Below are 26,573 nucleotides of genomic sequence, written 5' to 3' on the forward strand. Positions count from 1 at the left end.
AAATTTTGATGCTCGTCCTCTTTGTCAGAAAGATGCAGTCCTCAGCTGACTGAATAAGCTCACTAGAGCTTTCAGCAGCTAGCAGTGGAGCTAAAGCCTGAACAGGTAATAGAGCTAGAAACTGACCTATGGTATGGGTAGGTGCAAGGTGCAGAGCGGAGCTCAGTAACAGTCACTGGGTAAACTAGGTTAATGGTGCCAAACACAGTTTCAGGAGACAGACGTATGGCAGGCTGGTTTTAGCAACTCTGCTGTTCTTAAGCTGTCCATGTTCGAAATAGCAGTCTTTGAAACAGTCTTTGTATACACATATTCAGGCTTAGCAAACTCAGTAACTCTCAGCTCAGAAGGAGGTTACAGAAGCAGGTGTATTTTCACAGGCCATCACAGAATAAACTGCACAGTCCAAGGGTGTAACAATACCACAACAGTGTTAACAGTGACTGACACAAAAGCATGGTGAGCTGGTTTACATATAAATGGCTGTGAAACACAAAATCCAACCTAATTCATTATTTCTGAGGCACTAAGTCCAGCATTTCAGCCAGTTTAACTATGGCAGGTGGCACTCTGCTACCATTTACGTTTACCAGCTGAGGCGCAGAAAAGATCACAAACTGGGAAACTGGCGGATCAACACAGGAAGTCTCAGATGCAGAAGCAGGATTACTGATGTCCAGGCTCCTCAGCATGCACTGTTTTATTCACAACTGTTGATGGTGTGGCTGGGCTCAGGCTGTGAAACCTCAGAATCAGCAGGCTGAGGAGGAAAACAGTCCAGTGGGGATACAATGCCAGTGATAGTGTGGAGGTGAGTCTGGGGTGGAGTAACAGTCCTTTGTTCAGCAAACTCAACAGCTGGAAAATCCATATTGGCTAACTCAGAGAAAACACTGCGAGCATTAGCAGAGTCTGACGGCTCAGGAACACAAAGATCACGAGCGAGGACAACCGGTGAATAACGTGACACCGAGGAGTCCCTCTGAACAATGTCTGTAGAGTTCAAACACACAGTCATCTGATGTAGCAGATACAGAGTCCACGGAAGACGAAGCAGTGTTACTCACAGTGGCAGATCTGTCATGAAGTCCAGGATCAGAATGCTGAGCGTGCGAAACACAGTCACTCTCTCCCACGGCTGCAGTCTGCTCAGCTGTACTGGAGCGACGGCGGTGTGAACGCCAATCTGACAGCGGCGTGACGTTTTGACAAACATCGGTTCAGGAAGCGCTCCTCTCCTGTTCAGGTGGAGTCATTTAGCGGGTTTGTAGAAACTGCAGTTTGCGGTTCTTTGAATTGAAGTTGGTGTTCTGCTAAATGCAGTTTGTCACTCTGAAGATATTTTAGCTGCTGCTTTGTTCTCAGTTTGCTTTCCTGTTTGTGCTGCTCGTTTGTTCTCGGTTGTGTTGCTGTAGTTCTTTTTGCTGCTGTGTGCATTGACTTGGATCATCCATCAGTAAAAATCTAACTCAAATGCAATACAACAAATTCATCATTCATATAAAAAAATCCACATGGACACAGACTTTCTAATCGGACATCACAAAGTTATTCTGAAGCTGTAAATCTGTAAAATTAAAAACTCCCCAAAACTACTATGAGAAAACCCTGAAAAGGTTCAATGATAGAAGAAAAATGCTTTACATATAAAAACCAACAGAGGTTCCTAATAAATAGACTAATAAACAGAGAATAGCTGAACAGTTTCTGTGACACAGACCTAAAAATGCATAAATGCTCCATGATTTTCGTTTCTATCCATCATCTTGAACACTGGCTATAAATGTGTTCACGTCATTATTGTGTGATTTGGTTTCTTCACGTGTCTCCTTCAGTGCAAATAAAGGATTGTTAGAGTGTGTGCTGTGTGTTTTTCTGAAGCATGACAATCCTTTCCAACAAGTATTTCCAGCTGTTTGTCTCCCCTCTGCACTTTAATCTTTCTTCTTGTCATGTCTGTGTTTGTTCACCAGATGTCTCCCTCAGCTCATTTACTCCAAATCAGAAGCATCAGCTTTGTGGAGTGTGGAGATGCTCTGCCTGCCAGACACAGCTTAGGGCAAAGAAACATGTCTCTCCTCCACATCTGTCATCTGAAAAATGACATTAAATGTCATCACTCTAGATACAATAAGAACAATTAAAAAAAACTCAAAGATTCAATCTTTTGTTACATTTTAAAAGTTCAAACCTTTAAAGACATTAAGTTTAAGATCATATATGATCAAGAAAATCATGCTTTTGTTCATTCCGAGTATGTATTCTGTTGTGATTTTGCCATTTGTTAGGTTTCTGTTCTTTGCCTGCCTGCTCCCACTTCTCTGTGTTCCCTCTGTCTGTCCATGGAGTTATTGTGTCTGCTCATGAGTCTGCCTGTCAAGTTCAGTGTCCTGTCTGGTTCTCTGTGTCTGTTAGTTTCCTGTTTAATTCTGAAAGTTCATGTCTCATGTCAGTGTGTTCAGTTTTACCTCTCCCCTGTCTCGTTAGCCTAATTGTGAGTGTCTGGTTTAAGTTTTGTTCTTTAGTTTTCCATGTTTAGGTTGTTTACTCCCCGCTCTGCTCTTCCTGTTTTTGTCACCTTATCACCGCTGTAAATAAACACTCACTCGCACCCCAGCCAGTGCCTGCATTTTGGATCCTTTTCTCAATACACCACACGACTGCCCCCAGCCGTGACAAATCTTCACATTTCAGAAACTGGAACCAGCTTTAAATGTGATTAAAATAATGACAAAACAATCAATTCTCTGGTCATTGACTAACTGATGAATAACTGCATTTGACAACCCGCTACAGCAACAACCAGGGGCGGAGCGTGGGGGTGGCTTACTGGGCTTAAGCCCGGGTTGTTTTGTCAGAAGCCCGGGGTCTTTTGGAGTGTAATTTTTTTCATAGTTAGATGCCTGGCAGACAACTGTATAAAACAAAAAGTACACACAATATTCGAAGCACATAGTGCACACCGTGGGAATTTACGACTGTGCATGAATCCCCCCTCATATTGGTATGATCCGAGCTCAGGCACTAAGCGACTGAGCGAGGGGGCTGCTGCTGCCTGTGTGCACTGTTGGAGAAACGGAGCCAGCCATACTAAGGAGAGCTTAAGTTTGACCAGGTACCAAAGCAAATCATTCGTAGCGTACAAATAATGTAAATATGACGATGCATCACGAAAGATTGATATCAAACTGATCACTTGACCAATATTACGTTACTTGCTCTTCGAGTGAATCAACAAATGGCGAAATGAAAAGCCGAACAAATGCTATTTTTTAGAGAGTCTCAGCTTACGTGTGTTTATTTCATATTTTCAGTTCTTACCCTCCCCGACTAAATCGGTTTCAGTTATGCACTGAAATATAAGAATGGACATTCGAGGCTTCTTTCAAAGAAAAAACTCAGGTAAATGTTATTTTATATATTATGCTTTGTATGTTGTTCAGTATATTTCTATGCAAAATAAGAGGGATTTCAGTACACAGCAGGATATTCACATTTGTAACCAGATATTTACACTTTAGGGAGAAAACATAAAACATTTTTACTGTACAACATCAATTTAGAGTAAACTTTTGTTTTAGATAAATATTGAAATATCTTTTGAATTAGTTAAATGTCAGAATAAAGAGAGACAGAGCTGTATTTTTTATCACTTTCATCAAATTTAGGAGTACATATACACTAAGTTTATTGTTAACTAATAAGAAACTCCAGACGATTCCATTCTGAGCTGAAGAAGCTTCTGATAGGTTAGTAGAGTCCATGTGAGTAAACTGGTGGCACAGCTGTGGATGCATATAAGGCAAAACACAGAGCCTGTTTCTGTGACATGGGAAAATCAAGAGATGTCAACCAAAACACCAGGAAAAGAACTGTGGAGCTCCATAAGTGTGGCTCAGTTTGAATACAATTTGGTGCCATTTGCAATTAAGAAATACAGACAGTTTATCTCTTTACTCTTAAAGTTAACAAATATGTTTTTTAGATTTATCAGTCTAAAAAATAAACATTTAGTCTGATTTGATGTTACAATTAAAAAAGTGTTTGTGTTTTGATCTGAAGAGTACATAAATATGTGGTTTCAACTGTATATTTGATGATTGTCAGCACAAAGAGAGAGAGAGGAACAGAGAGGGAGAGAGAGGAGAATGAGGACAGAACAGAGGTGGAACAAGAGCAGGTGAGACACACATGTTAGTCAAATGGTTGTTTACCAAAAGTATCACCGTCCTCATGTATCTCGTACCTAGTGTTTCTTTTTAGGTTTGTTATTTTTCAAATTCTATATTTATTAAGTTCTGCAGGCTTGTTTGCACAACAAGGCTCAATAATTATATAAACTTTTCTCAATCTAAATATTGTACTTTGGTAGAATTAAACAATAAATGTACTGCAGGTCTATGATGACTTTTAGTGCTACTATCATCTAGTTCTGATTCTGGTTCTGTCTTGGTTAAGCCCTCAGTAGTCCTGATTTTGAACTGTTGTAGTCCTGTTTTAATTCCGGATCAGTTCTGGGTCTGGTTGAATTGGGGTTTAGTCCTCGTGTCTTGATGCAGCCCCGATTTTGTTCTGCCTTGCTGCCTAATTAAAAAACTAGTTTAAGGTGTCCTGCACATGTGATATATATATTTCCCTATATGAAGTCATTGTTTTTTGAACAAAACTCAAAACAGAGCCAATTAATCTTTCAGTAATTTCTACCCCCCCCCCCCCCCCCCCAAAAAAAAAAAAAATAAAAACCCACATGCATACTACCCTTTTGGGCTAAGCCCCGGGTGTTTCAAATGTCTGGCTCCGCCTCTGGCAACAACAGAATAAAAGCACTAACCAGACCGATGAAAGGTTTCAAACATACTGAATATGAAGAGTAGTATAATTTAAACTCAAGTGACTCAAGCAGCTTTAAACCTCCGGCAGATCTCACCCTGCAGCAGTTCTCAGCTGCTAGCAGCACTCTGCTTCAAGCAGTCACCTGCAACTTCCAGTAGCTGTCAAATAACAGCAGGTCTCAGCTTCCAGCAAACATCCAGCAGCACTTAGCAACGCATGCCTGCTCCTCAAGAACTCACAACCAACCACGAGGGGACTCGAATCTGCAATGTTCTGATCCGAAGTCAGACGCCTTGTCCGTTAGGCCACGTGGTCTGGCAGAAGCTCCCACTTTTCACGAACGTTCGTTGGAGTCTGCTTGAGCCAACTGCTGGTGTTGGGTTGGTCACGTGGCTGGTGGATATTGCTTGATTGTTGCTTGAAATAATTGATTGTTGCTTGAAATAAGTGCATGCCACAGAATTTCTCCCATGTATCAAGCTCTTAAAAACGTAGTCCTACCTGCCACATGCACAGTGGATCCACCCACTAAGCCAGAGTATCAACTGCCAATGGACGTCATAAAGCTTACGTGGCCCGATCTGTCACCTAGAAGTTGTCAGAAGTTTTTTTCTTGGATCCCACCAAACAAAAACACAGTCTACCATGAGACATCACCTTCCATACTGGAATGGCCAGTATGGGGATTGAACCCATGACTTTGGCGTTATTAGCACCACGCTCTGACCAGCTGAGCTAACCGGCCCACAACTTGTGCCAAAATCGACACCTTTTTTTTGTCTAATATACCAAAAAAGAGGGTGGAAGAACTGTTAAGAACACAAGAGAAATGTGTGTTTACAAGAAATTACTTCAACATAGTGGGAAAAAAACCTCTTCTGTTGACTTACAAAAAATGCTTTAAGACGAAATTTGCCACAAAACAATACATGGTGTGCGTCTTCTACTGTTAGGGTCGATAGGTGAGGATATAAAGCAGCAGTTTTTGATGCAGTATGCTGTGTCAGACTTTGGAAATGAGTGATTTATCCAGAAAGTAGCTGGAAAAGTGATTTGGAGATTGTAGCTAAGCATGTAATGTATTCATTAGCGTGTCATGTGTCAGTGAATTTTGTGGTTTGCTGTCATTTGTAGTTGCGTACATCACTCACCTGGAAGTTGGCAGAGGTTTATTCTTGGATCCCACCAAATAAAATCCACAATCTATCACTAGACAGCACCTTGGATGGCTGCTGGAATGGCCAGTATGGGGATTGAACCCATGACCTTGGCGTTATTAGCACCACGCTCTGACCAGCTGAGCTAACCGGCCTACAACTTGTGTGCAAACTGATCCTTTTGTTGACTAATATACCAAAAAAGAGGGTGGAAGAACTGTTAAGAACACAAGAGAAATGTGTGTTTACAAGAAATTACTTCAAGCTGTACCAATGAAAGCCAACTCTTGGAAGCTCCTACTGATCAGAAGCCACCTATGCAGGTGGAGTTCCACCAACAGCCTGCTTCCAAGTCGTGATTTTTTCACCCATGTTGCTTGAGGTCATGGCATGTTATTGACTTTCTATGGTTGCTTCTAAGCCAAGACTACTGGAGCCTGGCACTGATAAGGCCAAGTTCATGGCTTCAGTCCCCAACCTGGCCATTCAAGCCTTGTAGAGTCTCTGTTGAAGGACATGAAGTTGACAACAGCGTAGCAATTTTGGATGACACAAAGGAGCCGAGGTTGGCATGCTGCAAACGCATGCCTGCTCCTCAAGGACTCAAAACCAACCACGAAGGGACTCGAACCCTCAATCTTCTGATCCGAAGTCAGACGCCTTGTCCGTTAGGCCACGTGGTCTGGCAGAAGCTCCCACTTTTCACGAACGTTCGTTGGAGTCTGCTTGAGCCAACTGCTGGTGTTGGGTTGGTCACGTGGCTGGTGGATATTGCTTGATTCTTGCTTGAAATAATTGATTGTTGCTTGAAATAAGTGCATGCCACAGAATTTCTCCCATGTATCAAGCTCTTAAAAACGTAATCCTACCTGCCACATGCACAGTGGATCCACCCACTAAGCCAGAGTATCAACTGCCAATGGACGTCATAAAGCTTACGTGGCCCGATCTGTCACCTGGAAGTTGGCAGAAGTTTTTTTCTTGGATCCCACCAAACAAAAACACAGTCTACCATGAGACAGCACCTTCCATACTGGAATGGCCAGTATGGGGATTGAACCCATGACTTTGGCGTTATTAGCACCACGCTCTGACCAGCTGAGCTAACCGGCCCACAGCTTGTGCCAAAACCGACACTTTTTTTTTTGTCTAATATACCAAAAAAGAGGGTGGAAGAACTGTTAAGAACACAAGAGAAATGTGTGTTTACAAGAAATTACTTCAACATAGTGGGAAAAAAACCTCTTCTGTTGACTTACAAAAAATGCTTTCAGAAGAAATTTGCCACAAAACAATACATGGTGTGCGTCTTCTACTGTTAGGGTCGATAGGTGAGGATATAAAGCAGCAGTTTTTGATGCAGTATGCTGTGTCAGACTTTGGAAATGAGTGATTTATCCAGAAAGTAGCTGGAAAAGTGATTTGGAGATTGTAGCTAAGCATGTAATGTATTCATTAGCGTGTGATGTGTCAGTGAATTTTGTGGTTTGCTGTCATTTGTAGTTGCGTACATCACTCACCTGGAAGTTGGCAGAGGTTTATTCTTGGATCCCACCAAATAAAATCCACAATCTATCACCAGACAGCACCTTAGATGGCTGCTGGAATGGCCAGTATGGGGATTGAACCCATGACCTTGGCGTTATTAGCACCACGCTCTGACCAGCTGAGCTAACCGGCCTACAACTTGTGTGCAAACTGATCCTTTTGTTGACTAATATACCAAAAAAGAGGGTGGAAGAACTGTTAAGAACACAAGAGAAATGTGTGTTTACAAGAAATTACTTCAAGCTGTACCAATGAAAGCCAACTCTTGGAAGCTCCCACTGATCAGAAGCCACCTATGCAGGTGGAGTTCCACCAACAGCCTGCTTCCAAGTCGTGATTTTTTCACCCGTGTCGCTTGAGGTCATGGCATGTTATTGACTTTCGATGGTTGCTTCTAAGCCAAGACTACTGGAGCCTGGCACTGATAAGGCCAAGTTCATGGCTTCAGTCCCCAACCTGGCCATTCGAGCCTCGTAGAGTCTCTGTTGAAGGACATGAAGTTGACAACAGCGTAGCAATTTTGGATGACACAAAGGAGCCGAGGGTGGCATGCTGCGAACGTATGCCTGCTCCTCAAGGACTCACAACCAACCACGAAGGGACTCGAACCCTCAATCTTCTGATCCGAAGTCAGACGCCTTGTCCGTTAGGCCACGTGGTCTGGCAGAAGCTCCCACTTTTCACGAACGTTCGTTGGAGTCTGCTTGAGCCAACTGCTGGTGTTGGGTTGGTCACGTGGCTGGTGGATATTGCTTGATTGTTGCTTGAAATAATTGATTGTTGCTTGAAATAAGTGCATGCCACAGAATTTCTCCCATGTATCAAGCTCTTAAAAACGTAGTCCTACCTGCCACATGCACAGTGGATCCACCCACTAAGCCAGAGTATCAACTGCCAATGGACGTCATAAAGCTTACGTGGCCCGATCTGTCACCTGGAAGTTGGCAGAAGTTTTTTTCTTGGATCCCACCAAACAAAAACACAGTCTACCATGAGACAGGACCTTCCATACTGGAATGGCCAGTATGGGGATTGAACCCATGACTTTGGCGTTATTAGCACCACGCTCTGACCAGCTGAGCTAACCGGCCCACAACTTGTGCCAAAATCGACACCTTTTTTTTGTCTAATATACCAAAAAAGAGGGTGGAAGAACTGTTAAGAACACAAGAGAAATGTGTGTTTACAAGAAATTACTTCAACATAGTGGGAAAAAAACCTCTTCTGTTGACTTACAAAAAATGCTTTAAGACGAAATTTGCCACAAAACAATACATGGTGTGCGTCTTCTACTGTTAGGGTCGATAGGTGAGGATATAAAGCAGCAGTTTTTGATGCAGTATGCTGTGTCAGACTTTGGAAATGAGTGATTTATCCAGAAAGTAGCTGGAAAAGTGATTTGGAGATTGTAGCTAAGCATGTAATGTATTCATTAGCGTGTCATGTGTCAGTGAATTTTGTGGTTTGCTGTCATTTGTAGTTGCGTACATCACTCACCTGGAAGTTGGCAGAGGTTTATTCTTGGATCCCACCAAATAAAATCCACAATCTATCACTAGACAGCACCTTGGATGGCTGCTGGAATGGCCAGTATGGGGATTGAACCCATGACCTTGGCGTTATTAGCACCACGCTCTGACCAGCTGAGCTAACCGGCCTACAACTTGTGTGCAAACTGATCCTTTTGTTGACTAATATACCAAAAAAGAGGGTGGAAGAACTGTTAAGAACACAAGAGAAATGTGTGTTTACAAGAAATTACTTCAAGCTGTACCAATGAAAGCCAACTCTTGGAAGCTCCTACTGATCAGAAGCCACCTATGCAGGTGGAGTTCCACCAACAGCCTGCTTCCAAGTCGTGATTTTTTCACCCATGTTGCTTGAGGTCATGGCATGTTATTGACTTTCTATGGTTGCTTCTAAGCCAAGACTACTGGAGCCTGGCACTGATAAGGCCAAGTTCATGGCTTCAGTCCCCAACCTGGCCATTCAAGCCTTGTAGAGTCTCTGTTGAAGGACATGAAGTTGACAACAGCGTAGCAATTTTGGATGACACAAAGGAGCCGAGGTTGGCATGCTGCAAACGCATGCCTGCTCCTCAAGGACTCAAAACCAACCACGAAGGGACTCGAACCCTCAATCTTCTGATCCGAAGTCAGACGCCTTGTCCGTTAGGCCACGTGGTCTGGCAGAAGCTCCCACTTTTCACGAACGTTCGTTGGAGTCTGCTTGAGCCAACTGCTGGTGTTGGGTTGGTCACGTGGCTGGTGGATATTGCTTGATTCTTGCTTGAAATAATTGATTGTTGCTTGAAATAAGTGCATGCCACAGAATTTCTCCCATGTATCACGCTCTTAAAAACGTAGTCCTACCTGCCACATGCACAGTGGATCCACCCACTAAGCCAGAGTATCAACTGCCAATGGACGTCATAAAGCTTACGTGGCCCGATCTGTCACCTGGAAGTTGGCAGAAGTTTTTTTCTTGGATCCCACCAAACAAAAACACAGTCTACCATGAGACAGCACCTTCCATACTGGAATGGCCAGTATGGGGATTGAACCCATGACTTTGGCATTTTTAGCACCACGCTCTGACCAGCTGAGCTAACCGGCCCACAACTTGTGCCTAAACCGACCCCTTTTTTTTGTCTAATATACCAAAAAAGAGGGTGGAAGAACTGTTAAGAACACAAGAGAAATGTGTGTTTACAAGAAATTACTTCAACATAGTGGGAAAAAAACCTCTTCTGTTGACTTACAAAAAATGCTTTAAGACGAAATTTGCCACAAAACAATACATGGTGTGCGTCTTCTACTGTTAGGGTCGATAGGTGAGGATATAAAGCAGCAGTTTTTGATGCAGTATGCTGTGTGAGACTTTGGAAATGAGTGATTTATCCAGAAAGTAGCTGGAAAAGTGATTTGGAGATTGTAGCTAAGCATGTAATGTATTCATTAGCGTGTGATGTGTCAGTGAATTTTGTGGTTTGCTGTCATTTGTAGTTGCGTACATCACTCACCTGGAAGTTGGCAGAGGTTTTTTCTTGGATCGCACCAAATAAAATCCACAATCTATCACCAGACAGCACCTTAGATGGCTGCTGGAATGGCCAGTATGGGGATTGAACCCATGACCTTGGCGTTATTAGCACCACGCTCTGACCAGCTGAGCTAACCGGCCTACAACTTGTGTGCAAACTGATCCTTTTGTTGACTAATATACCAAAAAAGAGGGTGGAAGAACTGTTAAGAACACAAGAGAAATGTGTGTTTACAAGAAATTACTTCAAGCTGTACCAATGAAAGCCAACTCTTGGAAGCTCCTACTGATCAGAAGCCACCTATGCAGGTGGAGTTCCACCAACAGCCTGCTTCCAAGTCGTGATTTTTTCACCCATGTTGCTTGAGGTCATGGCATGTTATTGACTTTCTATGGTTGCTTCTAAGCCAAGACTACTGGAGCCTGGCACTGATAAGGCCAAGTTCATGGCTTCAGTCCCCAACCTGGCCATTCGAGCCTCGTAGAGTCTCTGTTGAAGGACATGAAGTTGACAACAGCGTAGCAATTTTGGATGACACAAAGGAGCCGAGGTTGGCATGCTGCGAACGTATGCCTGCTCCTCAAGGACTCACAACCAACCACGAAGGGACTCGAACCCTCAATCTTCTGATCCGAAGTCAGACGCCTTGTCCGTTAGGCCACGTGGTCTGGCAGAAGCTCCCACTTTTCACGAACGTTCGTTGGAGTCTGCTTGAGCCAACTGCTGGTGTTGGGTTGGTCACGTGGCTGGTGGATATTGCTTGATTCTTGCTTGAAATAATTGATTGTTGCTTGAAATAAGTGCATGCCACAGAATTTCTCCCATGTATCAAGCTCTTAAAAACGTAGTCCTACCTGCCACATGCACAGTGGATCCACCCACTAAGCCAGAGTATCAACTGCCAATGGACGTCATAAAGCTTACGTGGCCCGATCTGTCACCTGGAAGTTGGCAGAAGTTTTTTTCTTGGATCCCACCAAACAAAAACACAGTCTACCATGAGACAGGACCTTCCATACTGGAATGGCCAGTATGGGGATTGAACCCATGACTTTGGCGTTATTAGCACCACGCTCTGACCAGCTGAGCTAACCGGCCCACAGCTTGTGCCAAAACCGACACTTTTTTTTTTGTCTAATATACCAAAAAAGAGGGTGGAAGAACTGTTAAGAACACAAGAGAAATGTGTGTTTACAAGAAATTACTTCAACATAGTGGGAAAAAAACCTCTTCTGTTGACTTACAAAAAATGCTTTCAGAAGAAATTTGCCACAAAACAATACATGGTGTGCGTCTTCTACTGTTAGGGTCGATAGGTGAGGATATAAAGCAGCAGTTTTTGATGCAGTATGCTGTGTCAGACTTTGGAAATGAGTGATTTATCCAGAAAGTAGCTGGAAAAGTGATTTGGAGATTGTAGCTAAGCATGTAATGTATTCATTAGCGTGTCATGTGTCAGTGAATTTTGTGGTTTGCTGTCATTTGTAGTTGCGTACATCACTCACCTGGAAGTTGGCAGAGGTTTTTTCTTGGATCGCACCAAATAAAATCCACAATCTATCACCAGACAGCACCTTAGATGGCTGCTGGAATGGCCAGTATGGGGATTGAACCCATGACCTTGGCGTTATTAGCACCACGCTCTGACCAGCTGAGCTAACCGGCCTACAACTTGTGTGCAAACTGATCCTTTTGTTGACTAATATACCAAAAAAGAGGGTGGAAGAACTGTTAAGAACACAAGAGAAATGTGTGTTTACAAGAAATTACTTCAAGCTGTACCAATGAAAGCCAACTCTTGGAAGCTCCTACTGATCAGAAGCCACCTATGCAGGTGGAGTTCCACCAACAGCCTGCTTCCAAGTCGTGATTTTTTCACCCATGTTGCTTGAGGTCATGGCATGTTATTGACTTTCTATGGTTGCTTCTAAGCCAAGACTACTGGAGCCTGGCACTGATAAGGCCAAGTTGATGGCTTCAGTCCCCAACCTGGCCATTCGAGCCTCGTAGAGTCTCTGTTGAAGGACATGAAGTTGACAACAGCGTAGCAATTTTGGATGACACAAAGGAGCCGAGGTTGGCATGCTGCGAACGTATGCCTGCTCCTCAAGGACTCACAACCAACCACGAAGGGACTCGAACCCTCAATCTTCTGATCCGAAGTCAGACGCCTTGTCCGTTAGGCCACGTGGTCTGGCAGAAGCTCCCACTTTTCACGAACGTTCGTTGGAGTCTGCTTGAGCCAACTGCTGGTGTTGGGTTGGTCACGTGGCTGGTGGATATTGCTTGATTCTTGCTTGAAATAATTGATTGTTGCTTGAAATAAGTGCATGCCACAGAATTTCTCCCATGTATCAAGCTCTTAAAAACGTAGTCCTACCTGCCACATGCACAGTGGATCCACCCACTAAGCCAGAGTATCAACTGCCAATGGACGTCATAAAGCTTACGTGGCCCGATCTGTCACCTGGAAGTTGGCAGAAGTTTTTTTCTTGGATCCCACCAAACAAAAACACAGTCTACCATGAGACAGGACCTTCCATACTGGAATGGCCAGTATGGGGATTGAACCCATGACTTTGGCGTTATTAGCACCACGCTCTGACCAGCTGAGCTAACCGGCCCACAGCTTGTGCCAAAACCGACACTTTTTTTGTCTAATATACCAAAAAAGAGGGTGGAAGAACTGTTAAGAACACAAGAGAAATGTGTGTTTACAAGAAATTACTTCAACATAGTGGGAAAAAAACCTCTTCTGTTGACTTACAAAAAATGCTTTCAGAAGAAATTTGCCACAAAACAATACATGGTGTGCGTCTTCTACTGTTAGGGTCGATAGGTGAGGATATAAAGCAGCAGTTTTTGATGCAGTATGCTGTGTGAGACTTTGGAAATGAGTGATTTATCCAGAAAGTAGCTGGAAAAGTGATTTGGAGATTGTAGCTAAGCATGTAATGTATTCATTAGCGTGTCATGTGTCAGTGAATTTTGTGGTTTGCTGTCATTTGTAGTTGCGTACATCACTCACCTGGAAGTTGGCAGAGGTTTATTCTTGGATCCCACCAAATAAAATCCACAATCTATCACTAGACAGCACCTTGGATGGCTGCTGGAATGGCCAGTATGGGGATTGAACCCATGACCTTGGCGTTATTAGCACCACGCTCTGACCAGCTGAGCTAACCGGCCTACAACTTGCGTGCAAACTGATCCTTTTGTTGACTAATATACCAAAAAAGAGGGTGGAAGAACTGTTAAGAACACAAGAGAAATGTGTGTTTACAAGAAATTACTTCAAGCTGTACCAATGAAAGCCAACTCTTGGAAGCTCCTACTGATCAGAAGCCACCTATGCAGGTGGAGTTCCACCAACAGCCTGCTTCCAAGTCGTGATTTTTTCACCCATGTTGCTTGAGGTCATGGCATGTTATTGACTTTCTATGGTTGCTTCTAAGCCAAGACTACTGGAGCCTGGCACTGATAAGGCCAAGTTCATGGCTTCAGTCCCCAACCTGGCCATTCAAGCCTTGTAGAGTCTCTGTTGAAGGACATGAAGTTGACAACAGCGTAGCAATTTTGGATGACACAAAGGAGCCGAGGTTGGCATGCTGCAAACGCATGCCTGCTCCTCAAGGACTCAAAACCAACCACGAAGGGACTCGAACCCTCAATCTTCTGATCCGAAGTCAGACGCCTTGTCCGTTAGGCCACGTGGTCTGGCAGAAGCTCCCACTTTTCACGAACGTTCGTTGGAGTCTGCTTGAGCCAACTGCTGGTGTTGGGTTGGTCACGTGGCTGGTGGATATTGCTTGATTCTTGCTTGAAATAATTGATTGTTGCTTGAAATAAGTGCATGCCACAGAATTTCTCCCATGTATCAAGCTCTTAAAAACGTAATCCTACCTGCCACATGCACAGTGGATCCACCCACTAAGCCAGAGTATCAACTGCCAATGGACTTCATAAAGCTTACGTGGCCCGATCTGTCACCTGGAAGTTGGCAGAAGTTTTTTTCTTGGATCCCACCAAACAAAAACACAGTCTACCATGAGACAGCACCTTCCATACTGGAATGGCCAGTATGGGGATTGAACCCATGACTTTGGCGTTATTAGCACCACGCTCTGACCAGCTGAGCTAACCGGCCCACAGCTTGTGCCAAAACCGACACTTTTTTTTTGTCTAATATACCAAAAAAGAGGGTGGAAGAACTGTTAAGAACACAAGAGAAATGTGTGTTTACAAGAAATTACTTCAACATAGTGGGAAAAAAACCTCTTCTGTTGACTTACAAAAAATGCTTTCAGAAGAAATTTGCCACAAAACAATACATGGTGTGCGTCTTCTACTGTTAGGGTCGATAGGTGAGGATATAAAGCAGCAGTTTTTGATGCAGTATGCTGTGTCAGACTTTGGAAATGAGTGATTTATCCAGAAAGTAGCTGGAAAAGTGATTTGGAGATTGTAGCTAAGCATGTAATGTATTCATTAGCGTGTGATGTGTCAGTGAATTTTGTGGTTTGCTGTCATTTGTAGTTGCGTACATCACTCACCTGGAAGTTGGCAGAGGTTTATTCTTGGATCCCACCAAATAAAATCCACAATCTATCACCAGACAGCACCTTAGATGGCTGCTGGAATGGCCAGTATGGGGATTGAACCCATGACCTTGGCGTTATTAGCACCACGCTCTGACCAGCTGAGCTAACCGGCCTACAACTTGTGTGCAAACTGATCCTTTTGTTGACTAATATACCAAAAAAGAGGGTGGAAGAACTGTTAAGAACACAAGAGAAATGTGTGTTTACAAGAAATTACTTCAAGCTGTACCAATGAAAGCCAACTCTTGGAAGCTCCCACTGATCAGAAGCCACCTATGCAGGTGGAGTTCCACCAACAGCCTGCTTCCAAGTCGTGATTTTTTCACCCGTGTCGCTTGAGGTCATGGCATGTTATTGACTTTCGATGGTTGCTTCTAAGCCAAGACTACTGGAGCCTGGCACTGATAAGGCCAAGTTCATGGCTTCAGTCCCCAACCTGGCCATTCGAGCCTCGTAGAGTCTCTGTTGAAGGACATGAAGTTGACAACAGCGTAGCAATTTTGGATGACACAAAGGAGCCGAGGGTGGCATGCTGCGAACGTATGCCTGCTCCTCAAGGACTCACAACCAACCACGAAGGGACTCGAACCCTCAATCTTCTGATCCGAAGTCAGACGCCTTGTCCGTTAGGCCACGTGGTCTGGCAGAAGCTCCCACTTTTCACGAACGTTCGTTGGAGTCTGCTTGAGCCAACTGCTGGTGTTGGGTTGGTCACGTGGCTGGTGGATATTGCTTGATTCTTGCTTGAAATAATTGATTGTTGCTTGAAATAAGTGCATGCCACAGAATTTCTCCCATGTATCAAGCTCTTAAAAACGTAGTCCTACCTGCCACATGCACAGTGGATCCACCCACTAAGCCAGAGTATCAACTGCCAATGGACGTCATAAAGCTTACGTGGCCCGATCTGTCACCTGGAAGTTGGCAGAAGTTTTTTTCTTGGATCCCACCAAACAAAAACACAGTCTACCATGAGACAGGACCTTCCATACTGGAATGGCCAGTATGGGGATTGAACCCATGACTTTGGCGTTATTAGCACCACGCTCTGACCAGCTGAGCTAACCGGCCCACAACTTGTGCCAAAATCGACACCTTTTTTTTGTCTAATATACCAAAAAAGAGGGTGGAAGAACTGTTAAGAACACAAGAGAAATGTGTGTTTACAAGAAATTACTTCAACATAGTGGGAAAAAAACCTCTTCTGTTGACTTACAAAAAATGCTTTAAGACGAAATTTGCCACAAAACAATACATGGTGTGCGTCTTCTACTGTTAGGGTCGATAGGTGAGGATATAAAGCAGCAGTTTTTGATGCAGTATGCTGTGTCAGACTTTGGAAATGAGTGATTTATCCAGAAAGTAGCTGGAAAAGTGATTTGGAGATTGTAGCTAAGCATGTAATGTATTCATTAGCGTGTCATGTGTCAGTGAATTTTGTGGTTTGCTGTCATTTGTAGTTGCGTACATCACTCACCTGGAAGTTGGCAGAGGTTTATTCTTGGATCCCACCAAATAAAATCCACAATCTATCACTAGACAGCACCTTGGATGGCTGCTGGAATGGCCAGTATGGGGATTGAACCCATGACCTTGGCGTTATTAGCACCACGCTCTGACCAGCTGAGCTAACCGGCCTACAACTTGTGTGCAAACTGATCCTTTTGTTGACTAATATACCAAAAAAGAGGGTGGAAGAACTGTTAAGAACACAAGAGAAATGTGTGTTTACAAGAAATTACTTCAAGCTGTACCAATGAAAGCCAACTCTTGGAAGCTCCTACTGATCAGAAGCCACCTATGCAGGTGGAGTTCCACCAACAGCCTGCTTCCAAGTCGTGATTTTTTCACCCATGTTGCTTGAGGTCATGGCATGTTATTGACTTTCTATGGTTGCTTCTAAGCCAAGACTACTGGAGCCTGGCACTGATAAGGCCAAGTTCATGGCTTCAGTCCCCAACCTGGCCATTCAAGCCTTGTAGAGTCTCTGTTGAAGGACATGAAGTTGACAACAGCGTAGCAATTTTGGATGACACAAAGGAGCCGAGGTTGGCATGCTGCAAACGCATGCCTGCTCCTCAAGGACTCAAAACCAACCACGAAGGGACTCGAACCCTCAATCTTCTGATCCGAAGTCAGACGCCTTGTCCGTTAGGCCACGTGGTCTGGCAGAAGCTCCCACTTTTCACGAACGTTCGTTGGAGTCTGCTTGAGCCAACTGCTGGTGTTGGGTTGGTCACGTGGCTGGTGGATATTGCTTGATTGTTGCTTGAAATAATTGATTGTTGCTTGAAATAAGTGCATGCCACAGAATTTCTCCCATGTATCACGCTCTTAAAAACGTAGTCCTACCTGCCACATGCACAGTGGATCCACCCACTAAGCCAGAGTATCAACTGCCAATGGACGTCATAAAGCTTACGTGGCCCGATCTGTCACCTGGAAGTTGGCAGAAGTTTTTTTCTTGGATCCCACCAAACAAAAACACAGTCTACCATGAGACAGCACCTTCCATACTGGAATGGCCAGTATGGGGATTGAACCCATGACTTTGGCGTTATTAGCACCACGCTCTGACCAGCTGAGCTAACCGGCCCACAACTTGTGCCAAAACCGACACCTTTTTTTTGTCTAATATACCAAAAAAGAGGGTGGAAGAACTGTTAAGAACACAAGAGAAATGTGTGTTTACAAGAAATTACTTCAAGCTGTACCAATGAAAGCCAACTCTTGGAAGCTCCTACTGATCAGAAGCCACCTATGCAGGTGGAGTTCCACCAACAGCCTGCTTCCAAGTCGTGATTTTTTCACCCATGTTGCTTGAGGTCATGGCATGTTATTGACTTTCTATGGTTGCTTCTAAGCCAAGACTACTGGAGCCTGGCACTGATAAGGCCAAGTTGATGGCTTCAGTCCCCAACCTGGCCATTCGAGCCTCGTAGAGTCTCTGTTGAAGGACATGAAGTTGACAACAGCGTAGCAATTTTGGATGACACAAAGGAGCCGAGGTTGGCATGCTGCGAACGTATGCCTGCTCCTCAAGGACTCACAACCAACCACGAAGGGACTCGAACCCTCAATCTTCTGATCCGAAGTCAGACGCCTTGTCCGTTAGGCCACGTGGTCTGGCAGAAGCTCCCACTTTTCACGAACGTTCGTTGGAGTCTGCTTGAGCCAACTGCTGGTGTTGGGTTGGTCACGTGGCTGGTGGATATTGCTTGATTCTTGCTTGAAATAATTGATTGTTGCTTGAAATAAGTGCATGCCACAGAATTTCTCCCATGTATCAAGCTCTTAAAAACGTAGTCCTACCTGCCACATGCACAGTGGATCCACCCACTAAGCCAGAGTATCAACTGCCAATGGACGTCATAAAGCTTACGTGGCCCGATCTGTCACCTGGAAGTTGGCAGAAGTTTTTTTCTTGGATCCCACCAAACAAAAACACAGTCTACCATGAGACAGCACCTTCCATACTGGAATGGCCAGTATGGGGATTGAACCCATGACTTTGGCGTTATTAGCACCACGCTCTGACCAGCTGAGCTAACCGGCCCACAGCTTGTGCCAAAACCGACACTTTTTTTGTCTAATATACCAAAAAAGAGGGTGGAAGAACTGTTAAGAACACAAGAGAAATGTGTGTTTACAAGAAATTACTTCAACATAGTGGGAAAAAAACCTCTTCTGTTGACTTACAAAAAATGCTTTCAGAAGAAATTTGCCACAAAACAATACATGGTGTGCGTCTTCTACTGTTAGGGTCGATAGGTGAGGATATAAAGCAGCAGTTTTTGATGCAGTATGCTGTGTGAGACTTTGGAAATGAGTGATTTATCCAGAAAGTAGCTGGAAAAGTGATTTGGAGATTGTAGCTAAGCATGTAATGTATTCATTAGCGTGTCATGTGTCAGTGAATTTTGTGGTTTGCTGTCATTTGTAGTTGCGTACATCACTCACCTGGAAGTTGGCAGAGGTTTATTCTTGGATCCCACCAAATAAAATCCACAATCTATCACTAGACAGCACCTTGGATGGCTGCTGGAATGGCCAGTATGGGGATTGAACCCATGACCTTGGCGTTATTAGCACCACGCTCTGACCAGCTGAGCTAACCGGCCTACAACTTGCGTGCAAACTGATCCTTTTGTTGACTAATATACCAAAAAAGAGGGTGGAAGAACTGTTAAGAACACAAGAGAAATGTGTGTTTACAAGAAATTACTTCAAGCTGTACCAATGAAAGCCAACTCTTGGAAGCTCCTACTGATCAGAAGCCACCTATGCAGGTGGAGTTCCACCAACAGCCTGCTTCCAAGTCGTGATTTTTTCACCCATGTTGCTTGAGGTCATGGCATGTTATTGACTTTCTATGGTTGCTTCTAAGCCAAGACTACTGGAGCCTGGCACTGATAAGGCCAAGTTCATGGCTTCAGTCCCCAACCTGGCCATTCAAGCCTTGTAGAGTCTCTGTTGAAGGACATGAAGTTGACAACAGCGTAGCAATTTTGGATGACACAAAGGAGCCGAGGTTGGCATGCTGCAAACGCATGCCTGCTCCTCAAGGACTCAAAACCAACCACGAAGGGACTCGAACCCTCAATCTTCTGATCCGAAGTCAGACGCCTTGTCCGTTAGGCCACGTGGTCTGGCAGAAGCTCCCACTTTTCACGAACGTTCGTTGGAGTCTGCTTGAGCCAACTGCTGGTGTTGGGTTGGTCACGTGGCTGGTGGATATTGCTTGATTGTTGCTTGAAATAATTGATTGTTGCTTGAAATAAGTGCATGCCACAGAATTTCTCCCATGTATCACGCTCTTAAAAACGTAGTCCTACCTGCCACATGCACAGTGGATCCACCCACTAAGCCAGAGTATCAACTGCCAATGGACGTCATAAAGCTTACGTGGCCTGATCTGTCACCTGGAAGTTGGCAGAAGTTTTTTTCTTGGATCCCACCAAACAAAAACACAGTCTACCATGAGACAGCACCTTCCATACTGGAATGGCCAGTATGGGGATTGAACCCATGACTTTGGCGTTATTAGCACCACGCTCTGACCAGCTGAGCTAACCGGCCCACAACTTGTGCCAAAACCGACACCTTTTTTTTGTCTAATATACCAAAAAAGAGGGTGGAAGAACTGTTAAGAACACAAGAGAAATGTGTGTTTACAAGAAATTACTTCAAGCTGTACCAATGAAAGCCAACTCTTGGAAGCTCCTACTGATCAGAAGCCACCTATGCAGGTGGAGTTCCACCAACAGCCTGCTTCCAAGTCGTGATTTTTTCACCCATGTTGCTTGAGGTCATGGCATGTTATTGACTTTCTATGGTTGCTTCTAAGCCAAGACTACTGGAGCCTGGCACTGATAAGGCCAAGTTCATGGCTTCAGTCCCCAACCTGGCCATTCGAGCCTCGTAGAGTCTCTGTTGAAGGACATGAAGTTGACAACAGCGTAGCAATTTTGGATGACACAAAGGAGCCGAGGTTGGCATGCTGCGAACGCATGCCTGCTCCTCAAGGACTCACAACCAACCACGAAGGGACTCGAACCCTCAATCTTCTGATCCGAAGTCAGACGCCTTGTCCGTTAGGCCACGTGGTCTGGCAGAAGCTCCCACTTTTCACGAACGTTCGTTGGAGTCTGCTTGAGCCAACTGCTGGTGTTGGGTTGGTCACGTGGCTGGTGGATATTGCTTGATTCTTGCTTGAAATAATTGATTGTTGCTTGAAATAAGTGCATGCCACAGAATTTCTCCCATGTATCAAGCTCTTAAAAACGTAGTCCTACCTGCCACATGCACAGTGGATCCACCCACTAAGCCAGAGTATCAACTGCCAATGGACGTCATAAGAAAGAAAAGAAAAGCGCTATATAAATACAGGCCATTTACCATTTTTACCATAAAGCTTACGTGGCCCGATCTGTCACCTGGAAGTTGGCAGAAGTTTTTTTCTTGGATCCCACCAAACAAAAACACAGTCTACCATGAGACAGCACCTTCCATACTGGAATGGCCAGTATGGGGATTGAACCCATGACTTTGGCGTTATTAGCACCACGCTCTGACCAGCTGAGCTAACCGGCCCACAGCTTGTGCCAAAACCGACACTTTTTTTGTCTAATATACCAAAAAAGAGGGTGGAAGAACTGTTAAGAACACAAGAGAAATGTGTGTTTACAAGAAATTACTTCAACATAGTGGGAAAAAAACCTCTTCTGTTGACTTACAAAAAATGCTTTCAGAAGAAATTTGCCACAAAACAATACATGGTGTGCGTCTTCTACTGTTAGGGTCGATAGGTGAGGATATAAAGCAGCAGTTTTTGATGCAGTATGCTGTGTCAGACTTTGGAAATGAGTGATTTATCCAGAAAGTAGCTGGAAAAGTGATTTGGAGATTGTAGCTAAGCATGTAATGTATTCATTAGCGTGTCATGTGTCAGTGAATTTTGTGGTTTGCTGTCATTTGTAGTTGCGTACATCACTCACCTGGAAGTTGGCAGAGGTTTTTTCTTGGATCGCACCAAATAAAATCCACAATCTATCACCAGACAGCACCTTGGATGGCTGCTGGAATGGCCAGTATGGGGATTGAACCCATGACCTTGGCGTTATTAGCACCACGCTCTGACCAGCTGAGCTAACCGGCCTACAACTTGTGTGCAAACTGATCCTTTTGTTGACTAATATACCAAAAAAGAGGGTGGAAGAACTGTTAAGAACACAAGAGAAATGTGTGTTTACAAGAAATTACTTCAAGCTGTACCAATGAAAGCCAACTCTTGGAAGCTCCTACTGATCAGAAGCCACCTATGCAGGTGGAGTTCCACCAACAGCCTGCTTCCAAGTCGTGATTTTTTCACCCGTGTCGCTTGAGGTCATGGCATGTTATTGACTTTCGATGGTTGCTTCTAAGCCAAGACTACTGGAGCCTGGCACTGATAAGGCCAAGTTCATGGCTTCAGTCCCCAACCTGGCCATTCGAGCCTCGTAGAGTCTCTGTTGAAGGACATGAAGTTGACAACAGCGTAGCAATTTTGGATGACACAAAGGAGCCGAGGTTGGCATGCTGCGAACGCATGCCTGCTCCTCAAGGACTCACAACCAACCACGAAGGGACTCGAACCCTCAATCTTCTGATCCGAAGTCAGACGCCTTGTCCGTTAGGCCACGTGGTCTGGCAGAAGCTCCCACTTTTCACGAACGTTCGTTGGAGTCTGCTTGAGCCAACTGCTGGTGTTGGGTTGGTCACGTGGCTGGTGGATATTGCTTGATTCTTGCTTGAAATAATTGATTGTTGCTTGAAATAAGTGCATGCCACAGAATTTCTCCCATGTATCAAGCTCTTAAAAACGTAGTCCTACCTGCCACATGCACAGTGGATCCACCCACTAAGCCAGAGTATCAACTGCCAATGGACGTCATAAAGCTTACGTGGCCCGATCTGTCACCTGGAAGTTGGCAGTTGTTTTTTTCTTGGATCCCACCAAACAAAAACACAGTCTACCATGAGACAGGACCTTCTATACTGGAATGGCCAGTATGGGGATTGAACCCATGACTTTGGCGTTATTAGCACCACGCTCTGACCAGCTGAGCTAACCGGCCCACAACTTGTGCCAAAATCGACACCTTTTTTTTGTCTAATATACCAAAAAAGAGGGTGGAAGAACTGTTAAGAACACAAGAGAAATGTGTGTTTACAAGAAATTACTTCAACATAGTGGGAAAAAAACCTCTTCTGTTGACTTACAAAAAATGCTTTAAGACGAAATTTGCCACAAAACAATACATGGTGTGCGTCTTCTACTGTTAGGGTCGATAGGTGAGGATATAAAGCAGCAGTTTTTGATGCAGTATGCTGTGTGAGACTTTGGAAATGAGTGATTTATCCAGAAAGTAGCTGGAAAAGTGATTTGGAGATTGTAGCTAAGCATGTAATGTATTCATTAGCGTGTCATGTGTCAGTGAATTTTGTGGTTTGCTGTCATTTGTAGTTGCGTACATCACTCACCTGGAAGTTGGCAGAGGTTTATTCTTGGATCCCACCAAATAAAATCCACAATCTATCACTAGACAGCACCTTGGATGGCTGCTGGAATGGCCAGTATGGGGATTGAACCCATGACCTTGGCGTTATTAGCACCACGCTCTGACCAGCTGAGCTAACCGGCCTACAACTTGTGTGCAAACTGATCCTTTTGTTGACTAATATACCAAAAAAGAGGGTGGAAGAACTGTTAAGAACACAAGAGAAATGTGTGTTTACAAGAAATTACTTCAAGCTGTACCAATGAAAGCCAACTCTTGGAAGCTCCTACTGATCAGAAGCCACCTATGCAGGTGGAGTTCCACCAACAGCCTGCTTCCAAGTCGTGATTTTTTCACCCATGTTGCTTGAGGTCATGGCATGTTATTGACTTTCTATGGTTGCTTCTAAGCCAAGACTACTGGAGCCTGGCACTGATAAGGCCAAGTTCATGGCTTCAGTCCCCAACCTGGCCATTCAAGCCTTGTAGAGTCTCTGTTGAAGGACATGAAGTTGACAACAGCGTAGCAATTTTGGATGACACAAAGGAGCCGAGGTTGGCATGCTGCAAACGCATGCCTGCTCCTCAAGGACTCAAAACCAACCACGAAGGGACTCGAACCCTCAATCTTCTGATCCGAAGTCAGACGCCTTGTCCGTTAGGCCACGTGGTCTGGCAGAAGCTCCCACTTTTCACGAACGTTCGTTGGAGTCTGCTTGAGCCAACTGCTGGTGTTGGGTTGGTCACGTGGCTGGTGGATATTGCTTGATTGTTGCTTGAAATAATTGATTGTTGCTTGAAATAAGTGCATGCCACAGAATTTCTCCCATGTATCACGTTCTTAAAAACGTAGTCCTACCTGCCACATGCACAGTGGATCCACCCACTAAGCCAGAGTATCAACTGCCAATGGACGTCATAAAGCTTACGTGGCCCGATCTGTCACCTGGAAGTTGGCAGAAGTTTTTTTCTTGGATCCCACCAAACAAAAACACAGTCTACCATGAGACAGGACCTTCTATACTGGAATGGCCAGTATGGGGATTGAACCCATGACTTTGGCGTTATTAGCACCACGCTCTGACCAGCTGAGCTAACCGGCCCACAACTTGTGCCAAAATCGACACCTTTTTTTTGTCTAATATACCAAAAAAGAGGGTGGAAGAACTGTTAAGAACACAAGAGAAATGTGTGTTTACAAGAAATTACTTCAACATAGTGGGAAAAAAACCTCTTCTGTTGACTTACAAAAAATGCTTTAAGACGAAATTTGCCACAAAACAATACATGGTGTGCGTCTTCTACTGTTAGGGTCGATAGGTGAGGATATAAAGCAGCAGTTTTTGATGCAGTATGCTGTGTGAGACTTTGGAAATGAGTGATTTATCCAGAAAGTAGCTGGAAAAGTGATTTGGAGATTGTAGCTAAGCATGTAATGTATTCATTAGCGTGTCATGTGTCAGTGAATTTTGTGGTTTGCTGTCATTTGTAGTTGCGTACATCACTCACCTGGAAGTTGGCAGAGGTTTATTCTTGGATCCCACCAAATAAAATCCACAATCTATCACTAGACAGCACCTTGGATGGCTGCTGGAATGGCCAGTATGGGGATTGAACCCATGACCTTGGCGTTATTAGCACCACGCTCTGACCAGCTGAGCTAACCGGCCTACAACTTGTGTGCAAACTGATCCTTTTGTTGACTAATATACCAAAAAAGAGGGTGGAAGAACTGTTAAGAACACAAGAGAAATGTGTGTTTACAAGAAATTACTTCAAGCTGTACCAATGAAAGCCAACTCTTGGAAGCTCCTACTGATCAGAAGCCACCTATGCAGGTGGAGTTCCACCAACAGCCTGCTTCCAAGTCGTGATTTTTTCACCCGTGTCGCTTGAGGTCATGGCATGTTATTGACTTTCGATGGTTGCTTCTAAGCCAAGACTACTGGAGCCTGGCACTGATAAGGCCAAGTTCATGGCTTCAGTCCCCAACCTGGCCATTCGAGCCTCGTAGAGTCTCTGTTGAAGGACATGAAGTTGACAACAGCGTAGCAATTTTGGATGACACAAAGGAGCCGAGGTTGGCATGCTGCGAACGCATGCCTGCTCCTCAAGGACTCACAACCAACCACGAAGGGACTCGAACCCTCAATCTTCTGATCCGAAGTCAGACGCCTTGTCCGTTAGGCCACGTGGTCTGGCAGAAGCTCCCACTTTTCACGAACGTTCGTTGGAGTCTGCTTGAGCCAACTGCTGGTGTTGGGTTGGTCACGTGGCTGGTGGATATTGCTTGATTCTTGCTTGAAATAATTGATTGTTGCTTGAAATAAGTGCATGCCACAGAATTTCTCCCATGTATCAAGCTCTTAAAAACGTAGTCCTACCTGCCACATGCACAGTGGATCCACCCACTAAGCCAGAGTATCAACTGCCAATGGACGTCATAAAGCTTACGTGGCCCGATCTGTCACCTGGAAGTTGGCAGTTGTTTTTTTCTTGGATCCCACCAAACAAAAACACAGTCTACCATGAGACAGGACCTTCTATACTGGAATGGCCAGTATGGGGATTGAACCCATGACTTTGGCGTTATTAGCACCACGCTCTGACCAGCTGAGCTAACCGGCCCACAACTTGTGCCAAAATCGACACCTTTTTTTTGTCTAATATACCAAAAAAGAGGGTGGAAGAACTGTTAAGAACACAAGAGAAATGTGTGTTTACAAGAAATTACTTCAACATAGTGGGAAAAAAACCTCTTCTGTTGACTTACAAAAAATGCTTTAAGACGAAATTTGCCACAAAACAATACATGGTGTGCGTCTTCTACTGTTAGGGTCGATAGGTGAGGATATAAAGCAGCAGTTTTTGATGCAGTATGCTGTGTGAGACTTTGGAAATGAGTGATTTATCCAGAAAGTAGCTGGAAAAGTGATTTGGAGATTGTAGCTAAGCATGTAATGTATTCATTAGCGTGTCATGTGTCAGTGAATTTTGTGGTTTGCTGTCATTTGTAGTTGCGTACATCACTCACCTGGAAGTTGGCAGAGGTTTATTCTTGGATCCCACCAAATAAAATCCACAATCTATCACTAGACAGCACCTTGGATGGCTGCTGGAATGGCCAGTATGGGGATTGAACCCATGACCTTGGCGTTATTAGCACCACGCTCTGACCAGCTGAGCTAACCGGCCTACAACTTGTGTGCAAACTGATCCTTTTGTTGACTAATATACCAAAAAAGAGGGTGGAAGAACTGTTAAGAACACAAGAGAAATGTGTGTTTACAAGAAATTACTTCAAGCTGTACCAATGAAAGCCAACTCTTGGAAGCTCCTACTGATCAGAAGCC

General features: G+C 44.3%; 1 protein-coding gene and 42 non-coding genes across 43 annotated transcripts in view; 1 reads left to right on the forward strand and 42 right to left on the reverse strand.

Moving 5' to 3' along the window:
- Positions 1–26,573, forward strand: part of LOC146634429 (protein NLRC3-like) — a 219,527-nt gene that overhangs the window by 110,251 nt on the left and 82,703 nt on the right. The gene's annotated exons all lie outside the window — the stretch shown is intronic.
- Positions 5,505–5,578, reverse strand: trnai-aau (transfer RNA isoleucine (anticodon AAU)). Its single transcript has one exon. It is a non-coding gene; the product is annotated as a tRNA-Ile (tRNA).
- On the reverse strand, positions 6,072–6,145 carry trnai-aau (transfer RNA isoleucine (anticodon AAU)). The gene has a single exon. It is a non-coding gene; the product is annotated as a tRNA-Ile (tRNA).
- Positions 6,601–6,673, reverse strand: trnar-ucg (transfer RNA arginine (anticodon UCG)). The gene has a single exon. It is a non-coding gene; the product is annotated as a tRNA-Arg (tRNA).
- trnai-aau (transfer RNA isoleucine (anticodon AAU)) lies at positions 7,030–7,103 on the reverse strand. The gene has a single exon. It is a non-coding gene; the product is annotated as a tRNA-Ile (tRNA).
- trnai-aau (transfer RNA isoleucine (anticodon AAU)) lies at positions 7,598–7,671 on the reverse strand. Its single transcript has one exon. It is a non-coding gene; the product is annotated as a tRNA-Ile (tRNA).
- On the reverse strand, positions 8,127–8,199 carry trnar-ucg (transfer RNA arginine (anticodon UCG)). Its single transcript has one exon. It is a non-coding gene; the product is annotated as a tRNA-Arg (tRNA).
- Positions 8,556–8,629, reverse strand: trnai-aau (transfer RNA isoleucine (anticodon AAU)). The gene has a single exon. It is a non-coding gene; the product is annotated as a tRNA-Ile (tRNA).
- Positions 9,123–9,196, reverse strand: trnai-aau (transfer RNA isoleucine (anticodon AAU)). The gene has a single exon. It is a non-coding gene; the product is annotated as a tRNA-Ile (tRNA).
- On the reverse strand, positions 9,652–9,724 carry trnar-ucg (transfer RNA arginine (anticodon UCG)). Its single transcript has one exon. It is a non-coding gene; the product is annotated as a tRNA-Arg (tRNA).
- On the reverse strand, positions 10,081–10,154 carry trnaf-aaa (transfer RNA phenylalanine (anticodon AAA)). Its single transcript has one exon. It is a non-coding gene; the product is annotated as a tRNA-Phe (tRNA).
- Positions 10,648–10,721, reverse strand: trnai-aau (transfer RNA isoleucine (anticodon AAU)). The gene has a single exon. It is a non-coding gene; the product is annotated as a tRNA-Ile (tRNA).
- trnar-ucg (transfer RNA arginine (anticodon UCG)) lies at positions 11,177–11,249 on the reverse strand. The gene has a single exon. It is a non-coding gene; the product is annotated as a tRNA-Arg (tRNA).
- On the reverse strand, positions 11,606–11,679 carry trnai-aau (transfer RNA isoleucine (anticodon AAU)). Its single transcript has one exon. It is a non-coding gene; the product is annotated as a tRNA-Ile (tRNA).
- On the reverse strand, positions 12,174–12,247 carry trnai-aau (transfer RNA isoleucine (anticodon AAU)). Its single transcript has one exon. It is a non-coding gene; the product is annotated as a tRNA-Ile (tRNA).
- On the reverse strand, positions 12,703–12,775 carry trnar-ucg (transfer RNA arginine (anticodon UCG)). The gene has a single exon. It is a non-coding gene; the product is annotated as a tRNA-Arg (tRNA).
- On the reverse strand, positions 13,132–13,205 carry trnai-aau (transfer RNA isoleucine (anticodon AAU)). The gene has a single exon. It is a non-coding gene; the product is annotated as a tRNA-Ile (tRNA).
- On the reverse strand, positions 13,697–13,770 carry trnai-aau (transfer RNA isoleucine (anticodon AAU)). Its single transcript has one exon. It is a non-coding gene; the product is annotated as a tRNA-Ile (tRNA).
- Positions 14,226–14,298, reverse strand: trnar-ucg (transfer RNA arginine (anticodon UCG)). Its single transcript has one exon. It is a non-coding gene; the product is annotated as a tRNA-Arg (tRNA).
- On the reverse strand, positions 14,655–14,728 carry trnai-aau (transfer RNA isoleucine (anticodon AAU)). Its single transcript has one exon. It is a non-coding gene; the product is annotated as a tRNA-Ile (tRNA).
- On the reverse strand, positions 15,222–15,295 carry trnai-aau (transfer RNA isoleucine (anticodon AAU)). The gene has a single exon. It is a non-coding gene; the product is annotated as a tRNA-Ile (tRNA).
- Positions 15,751–15,823, reverse strand: trnar-ucg (transfer RNA arginine (anticodon UCG)). The gene has a single exon. It is a non-coding gene; the product is annotated as a tRNA-Arg (tRNA).
- On the reverse strand, positions 16,180–16,253 carry trnai-aau (transfer RNA isoleucine (anticodon AAU)). Its single transcript has one exon. It is a non-coding gene; the product is annotated as a tRNA-Ile (tRNA).
- Positions 16,747–16,820, reverse strand: trnai-aau (transfer RNA isoleucine (anticodon AAU)). Its single transcript has one exon. It is a non-coding gene; the product is annotated as a tRNA-Ile (tRNA).
- Positions 17,276–17,348, reverse strand: trnar-ucg (transfer RNA arginine (anticodon UCG)). The gene has a single exon. It is a non-coding gene; the product is annotated as a tRNA-Arg (tRNA).
- trnai-aau (transfer RNA isoleucine (anticodon AAU)) lies at positions 17,705–17,778 on the reverse strand. The gene has a single exon. It is a non-coding gene; the product is annotated as a tRNA-Ile (tRNA).
- Positions 18,236–18,308, reverse strand: trnar-ucg (transfer RNA arginine (anticodon UCG)). Its single transcript has one exon. It is a non-coding gene; the product is annotated as a tRNA-Arg (tRNA).
- trnai-aau (transfer RNA isoleucine (anticodon AAU)) lies at positions 18,665–18,738 on the reverse strand. The gene has a single exon. It is a non-coding gene; the product is annotated as a tRNA-Ile (tRNA).
- Positions 19,230–19,303, reverse strand: trnai-aau (transfer RNA isoleucine (anticodon AAU)). Its single transcript has one exon. It is a non-coding gene; the product is annotated as a tRNA-Ile (tRNA).
- trnar-ucg (transfer RNA arginine (anticodon UCG)) lies at positions 19,759–19,831 on the reverse strand. Its single transcript has one exon. It is a non-coding gene; the product is annotated as a tRNA-Arg (tRNA).
- Positions 20,188–20,261, reverse strand: trnai-aau (transfer RNA isoleucine (anticodon AAU)). The gene has a single exon. It is a non-coding gene; the product is annotated as a tRNA-Ile (tRNA).
- Positions 20,719–20,791, reverse strand: trnar-ucg (transfer RNA arginine (anticodon UCG)). Its single transcript has one exon. It is a non-coding gene; the product is annotated as a tRNA-Arg (tRNA).
- Positions 21,202–21,275, reverse strand: trnai-aau (transfer RNA isoleucine (anticodon AAU)). Its single transcript has one exon. It is a non-coding gene; the product is annotated as a tRNA-Ile (tRNA).
- trnai-aau (transfer RNA isoleucine (anticodon AAU)) lies at positions 21,767–21,840 on the reverse strand. The gene has a single exon. It is a non-coding gene; the product is annotated as a tRNA-Ile (tRNA).
- On the reverse strand, positions 22,296–22,368 carry trnar-ucg (transfer RNA arginine (anticodon UCG)). The gene has a single exon. It is a non-coding gene; the product is annotated as a tRNA-Arg (tRNA).
- Positions 22,725–22,798, reverse strand: trnai-aau (transfer RNA isoleucine (anticodon AAU)). Its single transcript has one exon. It is a non-coding gene; the product is annotated as a tRNA-Ile (tRNA).
- On the reverse strand, positions 23,292–23,365 carry trnai-aau (transfer RNA isoleucine (anticodon AAU)). The gene has a single exon. It is a non-coding gene; the product is annotated as a tRNA-Ile (tRNA).
- trnar-ucg (transfer RNA arginine (anticodon UCG)) lies at positions 23,821–23,893 on the reverse strand. Its single transcript has one exon. It is a non-coding gene; the product is annotated as a tRNA-Arg (tRNA).
- Positions 24,250–24,323, reverse strand: trnai-aau (transfer RNA isoleucine (anticodon AAU)). The gene has a single exon. It is a non-coding gene; the product is annotated as a tRNA-Ile (tRNA).
- Positions 24,817–24,890, reverse strand: trnai-aau (transfer RNA isoleucine (anticodon AAU)). Its single transcript has one exon. It is a non-coding gene; the product is annotated as a tRNA-Ile (tRNA).
- trnar-ucg (transfer RNA arginine (anticodon UCG)) lies at positions 25,346–25,418 on the reverse strand. Its single transcript has one exon. It is a non-coding gene; the product is annotated as a tRNA-Arg (tRNA).
- Positions 25,775–25,848, reverse strand: trnai-aau (transfer RNA isoleucine (anticodon AAU)). The gene has a single exon. It is a non-coding gene; the product is annotated as a tRNA-Ile (tRNA).
- On the reverse strand, positions 26,342–26,415 carry trnai-aau (transfer RNA isoleucine (anticodon AAU)). The gene has a single exon. It is a non-coding gene; the product is annotated as a tRNA-Ile (tRNA).

Source organism: Diplotaxodon limnothrissa, linkage group LG3 (genome assembly GCF_057381915.1).
Source record: "Diplotaxodon limnothrissa isolate DT_005_m linkage group LG3, D_limnothrissa_male_GT1.1, whole genome shotgun sequence".
Taxonomy (NCBI): Eukaryota; Metazoa; Chordata; class Actinopteri; order Cichliformes; family Cichlidae; genus Diplotaxodon; species Diplotaxodon limnothrissa.